Raw genomic sequence first — 17,698 nt, 5'->3', positions numbered from 1 at the left:
CAGGATCAGTCTCAGGCCATGGACCAGGCAACCCTACTCCCAGTCCCCATCCTGTAATGGGATAGGGTCACTGCCCTCATTACTTTTTAACACCAACCATTTACCTTCCCTCCCCCTCCAGCTAAAAAAAACAAACCTTTGTGTGCTAAAGGGCAAGTGCATCAATTAAAAAAGCCCTTAAAAATATGACAGAGGAAGGATTCAGACCATTTTGCTTGAGATGGCTATGGTTGATGCAGTTGCCTTTGGTGCAGGGATGGGAGCTCTGGGATTGCAAAGGGGACGACACAGCACTGCGTTGAGTTTTCTTTAGTTCCATCTGGAACCACAGTGACCAGCTTGCTCCCAGCCAATTGTGGAGCAATGGCTCAACTGTGGTAGGAAGCCACCTTGTCTCAAAGTCAGGCCGCCAAGCGTCAACACTGACTGGCAGCAGCTCTCCAGGGTTTCAGGCAGAGGTCTTTCCTAGACCCTACTTGGAGATACCAGGGATGGAACCTGAGCCCTTCTGGATGCAAAACATGTGGTCTACCAAAAGTCATTAGGGTGCAACAGGAAGACTTTTATGGTGCAAATGCCAGCCAGACTTCCCCTGGTGTCCCAGGGGTCACCATGTGGATCAGATAAGATGCCTTAGCTTCCTTCTCCAATGGTGATGGCTCCTCTAATGCCCTGGGCCAACTAACCCAGGAGCTCCAGTGTTGGAAGGGCGATAAATCAGGGCATGCTGGAGGTGGGTGGGAAGTGGCTGGGGTACAAATGATCATAAGCTCTCCAGGTCCTCTGTCACACCTGCAAACCAGGGGGAAATTTAGACACAATTCTGAAAACAGAGGAGGGGAATACTATTTTTGGGAAGGAGGAGGTTGGAAACTAATGTTGCAACAGAGAGCCCAACAGGGTGCTGAATAAACTGGTTAAACCTCCTTCACCACCACCACCCGCTTTAGGATTGCAGCTTTGGTATAAAAGGGGCTTAATTCTGCATTGGATAAAGCGAGACCCTTTGGAGGTGGAGCAAATGATGCCAAGGCTCCAGGTTCTGTCTGCTTCACCCCAAAGACAGCGTGGGAAGCTTTGTGAGGGGTAAACTACAGCTCCAGGATTCTTGGAGGAAGCCATGTGCTTTAAATGTGCTGTAAATGCATGCTGTGTATACACAGCCTGAGCGATTTCATTTTATTTTTATCAAAGCCTACTAGCCAGCTTCTGAATCCCAGTTGCTGAAAACCCCAGAAGGGGAGAGTGATGGTGCACTCAGGCCCTGCTTGTGGGCTTCCCATCAGGGCATCTGGTTGGCCACTGTGAGAACAGAATGCTGGATTAGATGGGCCACTGGCCTGATCCAGCAGGACTCTTCTTATGTTCTTTTTTTTTTTTTGATGGGGAAAAATATCCATCAGGTGCCTATTGCAGAAAGTAATCTCCTCCCTTCTCCCATTCTACATACTGGCGACTACAGTTAAGAGAGGCCCTTTGCTTAATTGGTTCCCTTTGCTGTCGGTTGGATGAGCAGGACAAGCTGTCCCTTCTGCAGAAACCCCTTGCGCAAGAATTAAAACTACGCTGGGTTGAGATGCTGGACTAATCCACTGGAGCATGCTGGGAAGCCATCCTCTTGCTCTCTCTCCTCTGGCTCCCTGTGTTCCTGCTCTTCCTGCAGAAGGATGTGAGCTTTTCTCCTCACTGTGGTGGCTGGTTTCATAACATCCTGTGATGCCCCATCCAGTCCACATGGGGGCAGCCAACCCATTGGAATCCCTCAAGCTCAGCGCCTTGCCTACTCGCCTAGTGAGAAACAAACAAACAAACAAGCCACCACCCTGGAGCTCTGAACATCTTTGCCCGCCCACACATAGCATACATGTGCGGCAGCAGCTGTTCTCTATTCAGTAAATCCGCATTCTTGCACCATGCACAAACTGTAATTGTTAAAATGTACATCACTTGCTTGCCACTTCATGAATGTGCAGCACACAGGCATCACATGTAGATCACAACACTCATTGAAAAGCTGCTGCTGCAGCTTGTTGTTGATTCATTACATGGACACATGACATGCACAGTCCCAGGGCCGGCATAACCGTTAGGCAGAGTAAGGCAGATGCTAAAGGGAGAGGAATGGCAGCAAGGAGTTATAAGGAGCTGTATGCCATGTGACCTGGCTTACACCCCCCCCCCAAAGATTGCTTGCTGCCCCAGGAGCAGTGGCAGACACTGTCCTGGTCAGTAGTGGCCAGTGACTCCATGTCAGTTGGGCAGTGGAATCCGCTCCAGGTTTTAATCCAAACTTTCAAGGAGCTGTCCATCTTGGCGAGCTCCCTAAAAGTTCAGACTAAACCCAGAGCGGATTCCACTGCTCCACTGACATGGAGCCACCAGGTGCCACTGGTGCTGGTCATCACATAGTATTGAATTGAGATTCAGTTCTCAGTTCGGTCAGCTTCTGTACATGTAAGAGGGAGGTCACTATCTTGCCCTTCACCTAAGCCAGTAGAATGTGTTCGGCTTTCTGATCTGGCCCTGCATCGTCCTCTCAATATGTTATTTTTTAAAATATTTGTAAGAACCTAGGAAGCTGCTGAGTCTGATCATCGGTCCATCTAGGTCAGTATTGTCTACCCTGACTGGCAGCAGCTCTCCAGGGTTTCAGGTAGGGGACACTCCCAGCCCTACCTGCAGATGAGGGGGACTGAACATAGGACCTTCTGCATGCAAAGCAGATGCTCTGCCACTGAGCTATAGCCCTTCCCTAAAAGGGGAATGCTACTGCTTAATAAAAAAATATTCTGCATTCAGAACAGCTCACAACAATACGGCTACATCAAATCATGTCTCAGTCCAAAATGCAAAAGCAATAACTTGTAAAATCCATCAAGAAAATATTGCAAAAAATAATTTGATTGTAGCTAACAAAGTTCAGTAACATAGCAATAACAACAATGTCCATCTAACAAAATACCAAACAACACTGACTAATCCAATAAAATTGGTTTACAATTAGCAATAATATTTACAACTCTTTCAAATGAGATCTGGGGCATGATCCATAGACAGATAAAGTATGGCTCATTAGTGTAACTGTAGGATATTTTATCCAGCAGCTGATTCCCCCAAATGGCTGCTTATCCTCTCCTAAGTATTTGGCATTAGGGTTGTCAGGTTCAATCCCTGAGACTGATCCTGTATCTTTAGGAGAAGAGAAAGTCAGCCAAGTGCAGGTGTTCTTGCCACCCTGTAATGGGAAAAACCACAAGGTGGAATTCTCCCTCCCCTCTGCACAACTTTTAAAGATACAAAAGATACAAAAGTTGTGCAGGGGGAAGGGAGAATTCCACCTTGTGGTTTTTCCCATTACAGGGTGGCAAGAACACCTGCACTTGGCTGACTTTCTCTTCTCCTAAAGATACAGGATCAGTCTCAGGCCCTGAGCCTGGCAACCCTATCCGGCATATGGCACATGAGTCGTCCATAAAGAAGCACTGGGGTGGAGGAGGGGAGGATATCATGCACCTGCACTTGGGCAGTTTCTCCATTATTAGTGTCAATGCCCCAAGCAGCTTTTTAAAGGAGCCACCAATGAGAAAGCACTTATTAAAATAGCAAAGGAGCATAGCAAATCCCATTTCTGATGCAAACAATGCTATCTAGAGTGTGGATGGGCAGGGGAAAGTCATGGCAGAAGATAACAATTGCATCTTCCAGAGGGGAAGCCTCATGACCCTTGAATCTACAGTGATCTGGACACAGAGTCGGAAGCTGCAGGGGCACCAGATCAAATAGGGAGCTGGGTCAGATTCAGGGCTTGGAGCTGACTACTGAAGATTGGGAGACCATTGCACCAGAGGCTGTTGGGGAAGTAGTTCATAGAGAAACCTTCTAGACCACCAGGGCCTAAGGCTATAGGGCATTTCCTCAGAGCCTGAAGAACCAGATGCCTCCCGTTGCACATCACCAGTCAGGTGGCACAGGGAGCACACCTGAAGAGAGGCTATGGAGTGAAGGAGGAATGCCTGTCTTTGAGCCAGAGGGTTGGCCCTTTAAGGCTCTGAAGCTCTCTGGGGTGGGGTGGGGTGGAGCCTGAAGGAGGTAGTCTGGAGACAGTGGCTTAAAATGCCGTATTCTTAGCCTTGTTGCAGCAAGTTCCTCATCTGGAGCTATCTGTGGTTCAGCAACCTTTGACCAGTCTTGCCTACAGTTTTTCTGCTTTCTCTGTGGGATCTCCAGGATTTCAGGTAGGGGACACTCCCAGCCCTACCTGGAGATGAGGGGTACTGAACTTGAATACAATGGGAAGTCTCTTTAGCCTGTGTTAGTCTGTTGTAGCAAAAAAACAGAGAGACTTGAAGCACTATTAAGACTAACTGTGGCATAAACTTTTGTGGACCAGAGGCTGCTTCATCAGATGCATGATGTCAATTGTTATCCTTAGCTGGCATATACAGGTAGACAAAAACAAAATAAAACTGTAAACTGTAGGTATAAATTGCTGTGAAATATAGATGGATAATTGATTGACAATTCTGTGTAAAGCTTCTATGTATGCAAGATAAGCACAGTGGCTATTTGCAACAGCAATAATTGGTGATAAGGATTTGGATAGTTGTGCTGTCACCAATTACTGCTGTTGACAATGGATGAGGGATCACTATGCCTTATCTTTACATTTAATACAGTAGCTGTAAACTGGATGTCTTGGATTTCAACACTCTTTGCCCTTACATGTTACCGGAGAAGATTTCTTGTGTTTAATGAAGAAGACTGTAGTCCACAACAGTGAATACCACAATAAATCTGTTTGTTGTTAAGATGCTGCAAGACTCTGTTTTTTAGCATTTACACGGCCTTTTCAAATGTTCAAACTACTTCACGTATATCAGGCATGTTCACACAAACTGAACATGTGAATGCTTCAAGTGTAGATGGGGCTGCCCCCCCCCACAAGGCCCACCCCCATGTCCACATGTGATTGGGAACCCTGATGAGGCAAGAGTCTACTCACATTCAAGTGAACACGAGTGAAAAACCCCTGCAGATCTGTCCTGTACAACACAGGGAAGTTTGTGGATTTAGAGGTGTGGCACGTATAAAGTCTTTGGGGGTGGGGATTGTCTGAGTGCCCCTTCTCTCATGCACACTTTGAACATTTGCATGTTTCAGAGTGACTAGGGCTAATGGGAGTTACAGTCCAAAACATCTGGAGGGCATCAGGTTAGTGAAGGGTGGCTGCTTTACAGCAACGATATAAGATCGGTTAGCATTATATCCTCGTATTCACGGAGGGCTCTGTACTCCGAGATATGGAAGGGGGATGATGAACTGGAGAAACTGGAGTCTTTTCACATAATTGAGGAACAAGATGTGATCCTGTCACTCCAGTATACCAAAGGGATTTGCCATGTATGCCTACTGTGAAAACACCTGAAATCTCCCTGCTCTTTGGTACAGCTGGGCTAGCTGCTATTTGTAGTCAGCGCTGTGAGCACACAGCCTGGTGGATCAAGGCTTAAACTGATGCCTTTATTTATTTATTTGATGTATATCCCACCTTTCCTCTCAGGAGAAGCCCAGGGCCTTAATTAGATTTATCAGCTGAGGGCAAAGGGAAAGGAGAGGTGCTGAAAACAACCACAGCCTGACATGTAAAAGACACTGGGAATCTTTCCTCCCCACTTGCTGTTTCTACTGCCACCCACTGACTTGTGTGATTTTGGATGAATCACTTCCATTTCCCTGCGTACAAGGGTCCATTTGTAACAGCAGCACCAACAACCCCACTACCTGGCAATTTTCATCCAAGGATAATGTGAGCAGAGAGGGATAATATCACGGTTTCCCCACATGTAAGCATATTTAAATATACTTAGCTGGAGCAAGTGCTTTGTAAACGCCTTCCGTCCCCAAGAGAATTTCATGAACAGACTTGGCAGCAGCTTTAAATCCCTAGAGGTTCTGGTTGACCTGGAAGACACCAGGATTGTGTGCAGGAGAACAAAATGGAATTATTGTCTCTGTGTCCCATCTGTGCACTACTTTTGAACAGTAAAGATGCACAGAGAGGTATTATTGGTTGTAGTCCGAATCCATGTGTCTAGATCCTAGCTAATTTTAGACCCGGATCTTATGGCTGCCCCCTTTGGGACAACCACGTGCAAACGCGTGAAGCATAGAATGATCTTTTCCCTTTGTTCCTCTCCACTGTTATATATATGTGTCCACATTCCTGATATTTTAGAGCAGCGAATGAAAAATAGTTTGCCAACCCTGCTTTTTAAAAAAGGAAATACTCTCAGTATGTGCCATTTTGCACTTCAAACTCCCTTAAACATAACAGTGTCATGGCTACAGGGATAAAGTGAGTTTGCATCTTGGGAATAAGTACCAAAGAAGAATGAAAGGATGCTGTGGTGGTGCCGAGTCCGCTCCAGTGAGGCCTGGCATACCCATGCCAGCCCAGGAGCTGGTGCCAGGCCTGTTTGCTGCTGACCCCATCATCAGCCACTCTCCGGGTGATCATTTGCCCCCCTCCCTGTGTTGTGGGGCCTAGACCTTGGCCCAAAGATCCCTAGCTGTCCCACTGGTTAGATCTCCATCCTCCAGGAGACCCAAATGGAAGACTGGACAACTTAAGGAAGTGTAAAGCTTTCACTTTTGAGTCGTGGTTTTGAGAGATTTGTTTTTTTTAAAAACTCTTTAAAGATTTGTTGTTGAATTTCAAGGCAATAAAATATCCAGCTTGCAAAATGTTATACTCTTATATCTTGATGTTGTTCTTATTGTTTTGAAACGCTGAATTCTAACAGTATTCCTAAATGAGAGTAAAGAAGTAAAAATTAGGAAAATATATTTGTTTTTAGAAAAACAGTCTTAAGAATCCTCTACGCTCCCCAATTCTTTTGGATCCTAGTTTTAACTTGATGCTCACAGTACTCACTTAAGGGAAGGTTCACAAGGCAACTGGCACTCCTTATCTCTCTCAGTATAGCAATGTAAGTGTTGAAAGTATTGCTGCTAGTACCTATCTTCATCTTCTGGTTCTACCTTATGAGACAATCTACACCTTCTGAAAAACAGAAAAAAACATCTGGCACAGCTTCCTCAAATTGTACCACTTGAGGTTACAGGTGGGCAATGGCATTACTGAACACTGTCTGATGTGTAACAGGAGGGGGTTCCAAAGGGCTACATCATATTTTTGTAATGTACTCAAATGGGAAAGTACAAGATTCCATATATCCTTATGCAGTATTGTCTGTAAAAGATGATGGCCAGAGCATCTCTCCCCTGCAGCAATGCCTTCCAAGCAACCCTTCCTTATGAGGTTCCCAGACAGGAAGTGGTGCATGGCAGATGGAAAGGCTCAAACAGTCTCTCCCCTTGCCAGTGGGGACTGATGGCCCCGATGTCAGTGAGGCAGTGAATCCACTCCGGACTTTCAAGGAACTGTCCAAGGTGCTTTCAGCCTCTGCTGTCCCCGGCAACGGTCTTCTTTTATTTAACTTGGATCAAAGCTAGTAATATAAGGTTATTTTGTAAAAAAAATTATAATAAATTATTATGCAAAAAGGCAATGATTGATGTTAAGTAATCCCCCTCTCCAACAAATTAAAAATAAAAACGCAACTTTTGTGTTTTTGTGGAGATCTCCATGGCCAGGCATCATGGCTGATGTGTGGCATCTCTCCTTCCCATTTTTGCTGACATCCCATTTCAAAAATGAAGGTCTGTGAGATTTATCCCCCCCCATTTGATTATAGTAGGCAGAATTGTGCAAATTCACCCGAAGAACCCTGAGAGTCTCTATTATGAGATATAACACTGAAATCGCCAAGGTGCTTATTTATCAGTGGACATGGTGACTCAGTTACATAATTTTGTGTGCATTTTTTTCTGAGGGGGATTTAGAAAGGTGACAGAAATTACATACACACATTCCTAGGAACAGGTCCCCTCAATGATCTAGGGGTACACATATGATCAGTTGTGAACAAGGGGACATGATTGATGTGTCTAAAATTATGCATGGTGTGATAGAAAGTGGAAAGTGGTAGAAAGTGGATGGGGAAATTTTTTTCTCCTTCTCTCATAACACTAGAACTCATGGACATCCAGTGAAGTTGAATGTTGGAAGATTCAGGACAGACAAAAGTCCTTCTCCACACAGCACATAGTTAGACTGTAGAATTTGCTACCACACAGTGTGATAACGGCAACCTACTTGTATGGCTTTGAGGGCATTAGACAGGTTCATGGAGAGTAAGGCTATCGATGGCTACTAGTCACAATGGCGGATGGCATGGTGGGGCAGGGCGCTTATCTGACTTCCTGGCAGTTGCTGCTGCTTACTGGGAGGCAGAGAGGTGAGGCAGTGGGGAGGTCAGCGTGGTGCAAATGCACCAGGAAGAGCACTGGATTTGCTCCACTAGTGCGTTTGCACCATGCTGATCTCCCCACTGCTTCACACGCACCCCTGGTAAGCAGCAACATTTCAGCTGTTAGGCGGTCAGGTAAGCCCCATCACCTACTGTGTTATCTGCTACCAGTGGCGGCTGGTGTCTCCATGTCAGTGGGGCAGTAGAATCTGCTCTGGGCTTTAGTCTGAACTTTCAAGGAGCTGTCCAAGCACATTGGACAACTCCTTGAAAGTTCAGACTAAAACCCAGAGCAGATTCCACTGCCCCACTGACATGGAGACACTAGCCAGCGCTGTCTGCTACTGTGATGGCTATATATCACCTCCAGAAGCAGAGGCACTGTGCCTTTGAATTGCTAGTTGCTGAGGAATAAAGAATGTGAGAGAACTACTGGTGTCCTACATGCATGCTTCCCATAGGCACCTGGTTAGAACCAGGGGTATAGTCACCTGGGGTCTCAGGGGGGAATCTTAGACCCCTTACTTTTTGGGGAGCAGGGTCCCAATGTCTCCAGCGTCCTACAAGCCAATCAGCATGAAAGGGAAGTGCGTTAACCACTGAGAAGAGACTTCTAGCATACGTCGTCTTTTCCTGCTGATTGGAGCCAATCAGAGTGAAAGGAGTTGAGTAAGCCACTGAGAAGACTCTTCTCAGTAGCTAACACTTTCCCCTTTCATGATGATTGGCTCACAGGGATGTCTGTTGTTGTGGGAGCAGGCATATGTGAGAAGGACTGCAGAGTGTGGAGATGACAATGGAAAGCAGGCAAGTGACTGAGGGGGTGTGGCTGTGAGGGAGCTTGGCATGACTATCATGAAGCGACCCTGCATTGCTGAATTTGCTACTACACTACTGGTTAGAACAGTTTGCTGGTCTATGTAGGCATTAGTCTGATCCAACAGAGCTCTTCTTATGTTCATTAAGAGAAAAGTTTTCCAAAGGGGTCACTGTGCCAGTTGGTTGCAGCAAAAACAACAAAACAACGCATTTTAAAGACTAACAAATTTATTATGGCATAAAAGCTTGTATATCACACACAGGTTGGGAGAGCACTGTAAGTGAAAAGCAGAAAGGATGGACGGTGATAATTACATCATTAGCAATGCCCATTCACAAAACAGTTATGAATTTTATATATATATATATATATATATGAACCCTTTATCTCATTTCAAGCCTTAAGTGGTAGATCTGAACCTCCTGATGAATCGTAATTTAGCTGTTTCCTTCTGTAGGGTCATTTTGTGTTTTCGATAACACATTTGTCTGTCTAGCTCGGTATTGTCTACATTGGCAAGCAGCTCTCTAAGGCAGGGAAGGGAACCTTTTTGCCTCTGCAGCACAGATATTTATCAGATCCTAGCCTAGTGGGCTGCCCACCTGTCAATCACCTGACATCACAATGACAGTAGGTGATAGGGTGATTTGAAGTCCCAAAGTCAGGACTGCAAAGCATCATGGAGCATTTACAAAGAACCTTGCACAGTGTTTTAAAGCACCTGAGGCTTTAGCTTTACTGCCTATCATTTATGTACAGTACAGCTGCAGTCTGCTTTCTGCAGACATTGGCTGTGCAAGTAAGCTCTCCACTGAGAACTTGCTCATGCAGCCAATCCGACAGGCTTTGGCCTTATTGTCCATCAGCAGTTGGGTGGTAGAATTGAAGCCTGCTTTACCTTGCCAATCCACAATCGGGAGCATACGTTAAGACTTCCAGTTGCGCACTGACAGCTGCATCGCTATCTGCCCCACGCCTGATGTCATATACAACATCAGATGTAGGGCAGGTTGGTGTGGTTTGTGTGAAAATGGCCTCATGGGCCCTGGTGGGCAAGTTTGGCCTGTGGGCTGAAGGTTCATCACACTTGCCCTAGGATTTCAGACAGGGTATTCTCCCAGCTCTACCTGGAGATGCTGAGGACTGAACCTGGGACCTTTGGATGCAAAGCAGAAGTTCTAATTCTAAGCTGCGACCCTTCCCTCTAACACTCCTAAGCATACTTCTGCTAGTACAACCATGAGCTGATACAAAAGCACCTCAGTACCCACAAACACTCGCTTGGCAATAAGCTCTTTATGACTGGGGCTGCCTCTGCACTTTTTGTTTTGCTTCAAGTCCTGCCGTCCTGGTAAGTATGTGGCCTCACTGCCTGAGGATGAATCCCATGCCTCAATAAGGACAGAAGGGCTTCTCTAAAGGGGCTTCCTCAGGGTAGCAGCATAAGGAGTTCAAGTGAGAGAAAATTGGTGAGTTGCTCCTCATCTTCTCCATCATTGTGAATCCCTTTCCCTCTCTGGTCGGCCTGGCCTGCTGCAACTCTCCCTTATCTTAATTTCCATCCATCTTTGTTTCTTTGCTTCTTGACTTCACCCCTTGTATGAGACAAGGAATTCTTGGGGTTGATGGAGATGCCAGATGATTCACAGCTCTGCAGCGCTGAGACAATACCTTTCACATACCCACAAGGGAGGTTTACCTGGGCATTTAGCATATGGGACCAGATGTTCTAATTTAAAGGTGCTGGTCTACAGCATAAGATAGATCAAGACCCATCAGGTATGCCTTGAGGGGGATTGCAGGATGATGACACTGGGGTTTAGGTATGATGGGATTTGGGTGTGATTAGATCAAAAAGGTATCCAAATTCCATGTTCGCTGGAAGGACAATTTATTTGTGGCTCCACTTTGGAATAAAATGTTTGGGATCCAAGTTATAAACAGAGTGGTTCATATACCTATGCCTGACTGAAATGCTAGGATTCATCACAGTGACATCTTGGAAGCCAAAACTATAAAACACCAGTAAATTTTATAAGTGAGGGTGTAGGACCAAGAGAAAGATCCCATATGGCAGTGGATATATGGGGAGAAAGTCAAAGGTGGAGAGTTTGTCCATTAATTCAGAGGCAAACCTTGAGGAAGAGATCTATTGAATGTTATATAACCTTTGTGTGTACAAATTCACCAAGTATGACAGTTGCCATAGGGATTGTGATTGTGACTTGGAGCCTGGATGGGGAGGGGGTCTGTGAGCTTTGTCTCAGTGAGACTCCATGATATGAAAAGTCTGAATAGAAAACTTTGCTCTTACTAAAATACCTTGAAACTAGGGGGTGTCCCAGTCTCAGCTCGACTTCTGTATGATGGAAGAGCTCAGATCTTCAGAAATGAGGCCTCCTTACCCATTCCTCTCCAGTGAAGAGCCATTTTGTCAGGTAGGTGAGGCCTAAGTTGCTGATGAAGTAAACTTAGCCTCTATGACACCACTTTATATCAACCTGGACAGGCTGTTGTTCATTGTTGGTTGCTTGACAGTTTGGCTTTCTCTTAACCACTGAGAACGACATAAAATGCTGCTGAATCTCAAAGCCCTCTTTACAGAATACAAACGGCTGGAGAAAGGTATAATAAGCCAGGTTTAAAAATGGAAAGATGCTGACGACAGGACGTCTTTGTCTTGCTCAGCTTAGTCATGAGCCAAGTGCACATGGTATGAAAGGAGATGGAATGTTAACTTTGATGCTTTGTAGAACTTAAATTCAGGTCTTCCTCTTTGCACCGACTACTAAACTAAGCTCTTGCTTTGGTTATCTGTCAGGTGGGCTAGGGCAACCCTTGTTGGCCTAGGGTGCTTCCATATTAAGCATTTACAACGGAACTGCCACACTTTGTGCCCTTCAGACAGCCTGTTTATTGAACATTCATCCTGAGTTGCTTGCACAAAGCTTACAAAGAGGTTAGATAGTACCCAGTCTTTATTGAGCATTCATTCTGATGTGTTTGTGGGGTGGATATACAACAATGAGCATTGACCCTGCATTCATTTTGATTTCCTTGCAAGATGTTTACACATCTTTGGCTTAATTATTTATTCATTCCACATTATTCATTATACATTCCCCTGTCACTTTCCTAACCACAAAAAGTCAGTTTGGGTTTTTTAAATAGTGGATTTGTTGCACTAGAGCAACAGAATGCTTTAATTGCATAAACCTAATTTCCTGGTAAGAGTTGCTCCGTTGGGTGGATAAAAGCCCTGGCTGTGGATCAGCAGCTGTGCCCCCAGAGAGCCCCAGGAATGCCTGCAGAAAGCTTAATGGAGGTTGATGCACTGCCAGTGGTATTCTATTAGTAGTGGGGGAGAAAGGGGCATATTGGGTGAAGGTCTAGTTCCACTGAGTCCAAATCCCCCACATTCCCTTGAGATACCTCTCCAAAAGGTCTGGCGACTATTACAGCTCTCAGTGGCGGCTGGTGACTCCATGCCAATGGGACAGTGGAATCCACTCTGGGTTTTAATCCAAACTTGCAAGGAGTTGGCCGAGGTGCTTCAGCTCCTTGAAAGTTCAGACTAAAACATGGAGTGGATTCCACTGCCCCACTGGCATGCAGTCACCACTGCCAGCCCTGCAACTAGCATATTTTCTCCCATTGGTGTCAGTCAATGGAGAAAATTGCAGCCCCATGTCCCATACTGGTGGCGCAGGTCAGAAGTCTGAGAATCATGGAGAGCTCCACGTGAGTAACTTGTTCCATTAAAAGTCAAAAGCAAACTGAACCTATTAAGCCTCTGCCCCCAAACCACCTCTCCCAGGTTCCACCCCCTTGTGGAGACCTTAGTTTCTTAAAAGGCCAACCCTCTAGCCTGAAGATGGGCACTCCTAAATTCCACGGGCTCCTGCACTCCCTGCGCCACTGGACCAGGAGGTACTGTGGGAGGCATTTGGTTCCTCAGGCTCAGGGAAAAGCACCCCTGAGGGTCCGGGCTGTGGCTCCACAGGCTCTCTGCTATTTGGAGGGAGTGTTCTGTGGGCTCCTTTGTGTCAGCCTCAGTCTCACTGGTCTCCTGATCTCCTGTGGCCGGCTCAGAGCCCTGCCCTTGGTCTCAATCCTTAGCTGGTGATTGTGCAGCATCTGACACTGTGTCTTGATTGCTGCTGGGCTCCAGGCTCATAACAAGCACATAGGAAGTGGCAGTAGCTCCAGCATGGATTCTTCCCTACCATCACCATAGGATTACTGTTAAAAACATAACCTCCCTCCCTGTCATGTTCTGGTCTAATGCTGGATCCCACACAGAAAGAGGCAAGGTAAGGCGAGGCGAGGTTGGAAGTGAGGCTGGTCAGAAATTGCACACCCACGGATAGCTCCGAGTGAGCAACTTGCTCCAGCAAGGGCTGGGAGTAGAGCAAGGCCTTTTAAATCTCGTTCAGCAAACTCCCTCCTCCAGGCTACACCCTCTCATGGAGAAGAGCCTTAAAGGGCCAACCCTCTGGGCTGATGATGGGCATGCCTCCTTGCTGCATAGCCTCCCTCCTAGTGTGCTCCCTGCACTGCTAGACTGGTGAAGTGTGCAGGGAGGCATCTGGTTCCTCAGGCAATGCACCTGTGAGGGTCAAGGCTCTGGCCCTGGTGGCACAGGAGGCTCCTCTAGAGTCTTCCATCTGCTAGCCTCAGGAGCAGTGGTCCCCAGTCTCCAGCAGACAGCTCAGAGGCCTGAACCTGATTTGGCTCCTTAGCTGATACCTCTGCAACTTCCAGCTCTTGTGTCTGGATTGCTGCTGAATTCAGGGATATAGCTCCTAATTGCTTTTGCTACATGACTTCTCACTATTAAAGCAACCCCGTTTCTTCTTAATTTCTCATTTCCTGCATAAAATATTTTGTAGTTGCCTGATTGAAAATGCCCCATTCCTGTCCATTTTAATTCACTCATGCCAAGTATTGTAATGTTGATGCATTCCATTTCTTGCTTGACAATTTCTAACTTTCCCTGGTTCATGCTTCTCACATTCTATGTTCCTATTGTGTACGTCATGCAACTCTGGACTCTCCTTTCACATCTGTGCGCATCAGCCTCCGGGCTTCCTTTTGGCTTTGACCTGGTTGCGTCATTAGTCACAGCGCTACTCATGCTTGTCCGTTGGTCTTCCCCAATAGCTCAATGAGTGCCATCTGACCTGGGGGTCTCATCTTCCAGCACTATCCTTGTTGTATTTTGGATACTCTCTTCATAGAGTTTTCATGGTAAGTGGTATTTGGAGTTGGTTTACCATTGCCTTCCTCTGAGTTTGGATGCATCTTAGTCTGGTGTCTCAGCTTTGACCGTTCTGCTTTGGGTGACCCTGCTAGGAGTCTAGCCTCTTGGTCTAGACTCCTGAGGGCATTGCTCTCAGCTTCTTTGACAATCTCAAACCCCCTCACCACGTTAAGGTGTGCATCCTAGAGGAGGGTTACTTTGTGATATCCCTTAAATCCTGGAAAACTACAGACCTTTTTAAAGAAATTGCAGATCAATTGCAGGTGGTTTTGGAGTGGAGAGGGGAGGGCTGTTTTATCACAGGGGACATTTAGTTCCTTTATGAAGTCCCCACCTCAGGAGAGAGTACCTAAAGCTGAAATAGTGGATGCCATCAGGGCGCTGATGACACCCAACTGCATCTACCTGTTTAAGGATGTGTAAGTTGCTAAACTACTAACTGCAGCCCCTTCAGAAACATACAAAGCAGTAAAATACAGCAGGCACTTCAGCAACAATATCAAAACAAAATAAAGAGCAACAAAACTAAAGTAAAATAAAATAAAAAAGAATTGAAGGCTAGGGCTTCTTATTGTGCAATCCTATACAAGTCTGCTCAGAAGAGAGTCCCATTTGGATCAGTGATAGTTACTCCCAAGAGAGTATACACAACATTGTAGTCTTAGGCTGCAATCCTAAACATACATACCAAAAAGTAAGGCCCACTGAACACTGAAGAGTAACACTCTTCAGTAAACAAGCATAGGACTGCATTTAAAAAAAAAAACTTAATAAAGGCATGTCAAACCATTGGTCCATCCAATTCAGTATTCTGAATGGCAATGGCTCTCCAGGATTTCAGACAAGTGCCTCTTCCAGCTCAAACTGGAGATCCTGGGGATTGAACCTGGGATCTTCTGCATGCAGAGCACAGGTTTACCACTGAGTTATAGCCCATCCTTTCCCCTAATGGCCTTTCCCACCCACCTCTCAATAAAATGATCCAGTCTGCAAAAAGAAAGAAAAGGCACTGAGGCCAGGATGAAATCTTGAGAAAGAATGGTGTACTATCCAGATTTAACTTCTGGTCAAAGGAATTTGCAGAGAAACAGCATCTAACTGAATGGATGGTTGACACTTGCCATTAAACAAACAAACAAACTTGATTTATTACGGAGCAAAGGCAGGAAAATGGCAAATAAGAGGGACAATCCAAGACTGTTGACCTTTTGCCTTTTGCATTAGATGCAGTCCAAGATTTTGTATGAAATATTCACTAATAGGCAAAAAAACTACCTTGCGGTTTAAGAATGTACCTATAGCCAACAGATATTGGTATCAAACTTTAAAAAGCAGGCAAATTTGGCAGCTATAGTGAATGTACCAGGGGAGCAGGGGACCTGAACTCCTGTCTGAGATATTGTACTGCCCTACAAATTTGTCAAAATGCAAACACAATTTGGGTTGGTCTTTCACAGTCCAATCCACTTCCGGTGTAGCTTGGAAGAATTTGGTAACATGTGCCTCTGAGCATATGGTGAGTGGTGACAACACCTGCTGTCAGCCCAAATAACAGAAACAAGACATGTGCTGTGCTGATCTTGTTTTAGCAGGGAGGAAGCAACTATATTAAAACAGTTGATATTGTGCAGATAGTCACTTTTAATATGTTTTATTTACTTTGCAATTTTAGTGAAGTTTCCTATAGTAAATAATTCTCTTTTGCTTCTGTTTCTGTGAATATGTGAACTACAGCAACACTTTGCAACACTAAAAAACAGCTCCAAAAACAATTGTGGAATAATGGCACTGACTGTTCTCCAGAATAGTTTCCAATGTACACGAGGAGCGTCTCAGTTTGCACAAGATAAAACAGTGGGAGGTGAAATATATTCTAGCCAAATTCTAGGTGTGCTCTATGTTTTTAATTGACCATGCCCACCTTTCCTTAAGTGGGGTAGTTTAAGCATAGCAGGCTGAAAACACTCATCTTGGGCAGGCCAAGTTTGTTTTTTCCAACAGATAGAGTCATTGCTTAAGTAGCAACATATTGCAATCAGTCTGATTTTACATCAAACTGGTTTCAGATTTAACTGTTAATGCACCCAAAATAGAAAGAGAACATAATCTCCAGTTTGAAACACCAAAGGCTATCTTCACCATCATATGACACTGACCAATAAAAAGGCTTTGAAATTAATAAAAATAAATTTGGCACAGATTTCTATGATGAATAATGAGGAAACTATAATTTTCTAGGTTAGATTCTCTGTAGAAACAGTAGCAACACAGAAAAGAAGCAAAGTAAGAAGAACACCGACAAACCTACAAAAATGTAATTCTCCATCTTTGGAGATGGCAGGTATTGCCACCACTCACCATATGCTGAGAGGCACATGTTACCAAATTATTCCAGACTACACAGGAAGTGGATTGGACTATGAAAGACCAACCCAAGTTGTGTTTGCATTTTTACAAATTTGTAGGGCAGTACAATATCTCAGATACACTATAGCTACCCAATTTCCCTGCTTTTTAAAGTTTGATAGAAATATCTGTTGGCTATAGGTACATTCTTAAACCGCAAGGAATTTTTGCCTATTAGTAGCTGTATAAATAAGTGAAGCGCAATGGCAGATCCTGGGATGCAGCATGAGCCGCCAAATCTGGATGCGCCTGAAAATCATGGCTTTAAAGTAAAATGAAATCATTTCTAAGGTATATGGTTTTTTCAAAAAAAGCATGAGGAAAAAATACCCTGCCCCCTGTTGAATTCTTCTAATGCACAGTCTTCCAAGTCTAGCCATGCCAGCTGATACTGTTCATCAGTGAACTTGCTGTGGTCTGGTCAATGCACCATAAACTTTGCGTAGAGCAATCCTGACACATCCACATAGTTCTGTGGACACAGCTAGTCACATTAATGTGTTGCATAAATTAATAACAAATGAATTTCTGAAATTCTTGTGAGCTTCTATACTCCTATGGGCAAAAAGTGCATTGAGAACATTCAGAGGTAACAAAGTAAATTGCTGCAATGTGTCTTGCCTGTAGGTGTGGTTGTAATTAATTTTGTCTGAGGCTGGCTTAGCCTACTTATGAGCCAAACAAGAAGGAGTTCTGGGTGCTAACAGAACTTGCTTGTTGATATCTTTGAATTCCTTGAGAGTCTTTCTTTGCTTAATAAGCGTAAAGCCACATAAAGGAAACCCAAGTGGATTCTTAGAGCTTTGTCAATACACATCCCACTTGTCCTCTCAGTGT

General features: G+C 44.9%; 1 protein-coding gene across 1 annotated transcript in view; it reads left to right on the top strand.

The window, feature by feature from the left end:
* Positions 1–4,150: 4,150 nt before the first annotated feature.
* Positions 4,151–17,698, top strand: part of CSNK1E (casein kinase 1 epsilon) — a 71,512-nt gene continuing 57,964 nt past the window's right edge. Inside the window, exon 1 of the mRNA XM_061639127.1 lies at positions 4,151–4,235. The gene's annotated coding sequence lies outside the window, so the exon portion shown is untranslated. The remainder of the gene's footprint in view (positions 4,236–17,698) is intronic.

This window comes from Rhineura floridana, chromosome 8 (genome assembly GCF_030035675.1).
Source record: "Rhineura floridana isolate rRhiFlo1 chromosome 8, rRhiFlo1.hap2, whole genome shotgun sequence".
Taxonomy (NCBI): domain Eukaryota; kingdom Metazoa; phylum Chordata; class Lepidosauria; order Squamata; family Rhineuridae; genus Rhineura; species Rhineura floridana.
This window is presented reverse-complemented; position numbering and strand designations above follow the sequence as displayed.